At 40.8% G+C, this 2,112-nt stretch overlaps 1 protein-coding gene across 1 annotated transcript in view; it reads left to right on the forward strand.

Annotated features, from left to right (window-relative positions):
* The window catches only part of LOC112072697 (filamin-B-like), a 131,531-nt gene that overhangs the window by 92,433 nt on the left and 36,986 nt on the right, over positions 1–2,112 (forward strand).

A 2,112-nucleotide genomic window follows, 5' to 3' on the forward strand; every position in this document is an offset into this window, starting at 1 on the left:
CAGCTATGATCAGGGTGGCCAACAGCCATCAGCCAGACAGCTATGATCAGGGTGGCCAACAGCCATCAGCCAGACAGCTATGATCAGGGTGGCCATCAGCCAGACAGCTATGATCAGGGTGGCCAACAGCCAGAAAGCTGTTACATTGATTCTCCCGTTGACAGTAGAGAAACATCCATCTCTTGGTGTTGTGCGCAGTTGAATGGATCACCGGCCAAACCAACCCTCCCTCCCTAACCCTCCCTCCCTAACCAACCCTCCCTAACCAACCCTCCCCAGGGGTCCAGAGGTTAGAGGTGGGACTTTCTGTTGCCAGGGAACTAGACAGTCAGCAGCACTGCTCTCTGTCTCTGATGGTCCCGGTAACCCTCCATTTTACAGCCTGTTAAATACATTTGTGGTAACCCTCCATTTTACAGCCTGTTAAATACATTTGTATTTACTAGGTAAATAAACACTAAATATGTAGTAACAATTTAGTCTTAAACATGGGTAACCAAGGAAGGAAGTAGGAAGTACTACATACTTATTTAGCAATAACATATGTAAATACATGTAGTTTATTACTATGTGAATGTGTAGTCACGTCAGTCTCTTTAAAGAGTAATACTCTTGGGTTATTCTCTCCCGTTTTACAGGAAACTGAAGGTAGAGTATGTTCGTACTGAACAGGGCTGTAGGACGAAGTGGTACGTCTTCACATAGAATGTAGTTACCTTTGAGCGACCACTGCATTGGATGACTCCATCCCACCAAGACAACGGCCAATCTGTCCTTGATCTTATTCGGTTAAATAATGTTTTTTACCACGTTCACACTGACAGGGTAGATAGGAGGTAAGAGGGCTGTGAAATGAAGCCACTTGTTGTTCATGTAATGGAGTCTAATGCAGCGGGTACCTCCACAGATATTGTATCTATGTGGAAACACAACACTTCATCCTACAGCCCTGTTAATACAATCTAGCATGATGGGTAAAGTATATAGAGATAACGTAAGGAGAATATCAGCTCAAGGATTATTTAGGTAATTACGTTGTAATACATGTTTAACTGTATGTTTATTGTTTCTTTGGTATTACTTTTGAAAGAGCCTGGTGTGACGCCCTATTCACGTAGTAATCACCCGCTACTTGACKTTTTGGGACTAAAATGTGTTACTATATAATTAGATTTATTCTAAGTCAATTTAACTAAAAATATCTTTAAGTCACATTATTTATTTGAATAATCAGTGGGCRATTTTTAAATTCACTTTCATTTTAGTCACATCAGTAATACCTCATTAACCTAATAAGTATAAATTTACAGTCTTCCATGTCCTCCAACCTACATGTCCTTGTCCTACCAACAGATTGTTCTGCGTGACATCCTATCACATGATTCTTRTCCCCACAGCCAATTGGCAGAAGAACACATTACTCAACAGCAGATTAAACYGCACACCCCATGCCAGGGCTCCAGACAAACATTTTCCTCTGGTTCAACTAACTCTTTTTTTCAGTTGGTGCCATCAGCTTATGATTTGGTTGCACCAATTTCTTTCTGCGGCGTCACGCAAAACAAAAATAGTCATTTGCTTTAGACGAATACACGACTGAGTTGTCTATTTTAGAAATCAGTCCAAGAATGACTGATTCAGGATATTGACGTGCCGACCTAATGAATTGTGGGTTGTCAACAGGCTATTGTTATATTACTGTTAAAAACATGGCTCCAGAACATTCTTTATTTCGTTTTTCAATAGAGATCAATTTGTCTACATCCTGATGTGCTCTATCATAGGCTAATTTATTTTGGGGGCTAATTGACCACATGAGGAAGTTAACTCGAAACACATTAGCTAGATCGCTAACACTAAATATAATACTCACTGCTAGTAGTAAACTAACAGGAAATGTAATGTCCTCATGAACGTTTTAGCCTGCTACCCTATGCACTTGCCATGGCCAATTGCGTGCTTCATATAATAAGAGATCACAATTATTAACTGGGTGGGTTAAACAAGAGCACGTGTCGGAGTGTAACTTGTACAGACAGGATCACGTGTGGGAGTGTAACTTGTACAGACAGGATCACGTGTGGGAGTGTAACTTGTACAGACAGGATCACG

This window comes from Salvelinus sp. IW2-2015, unplaced genomic scaffold, assembly GCF_002910315.2.
Source record: "Salvelinus sp. IW2-2015 unplaced genomic scaffold, ASM291031v2 Un_scaffold2005, whole genome shotgun sequence".
NCBI lineage: Eukaryota > Metazoa > Chordata > Actinopteri > Salmoniformes > Salmonidae > Salvelinus > Salvelinus sp. IW2-2015.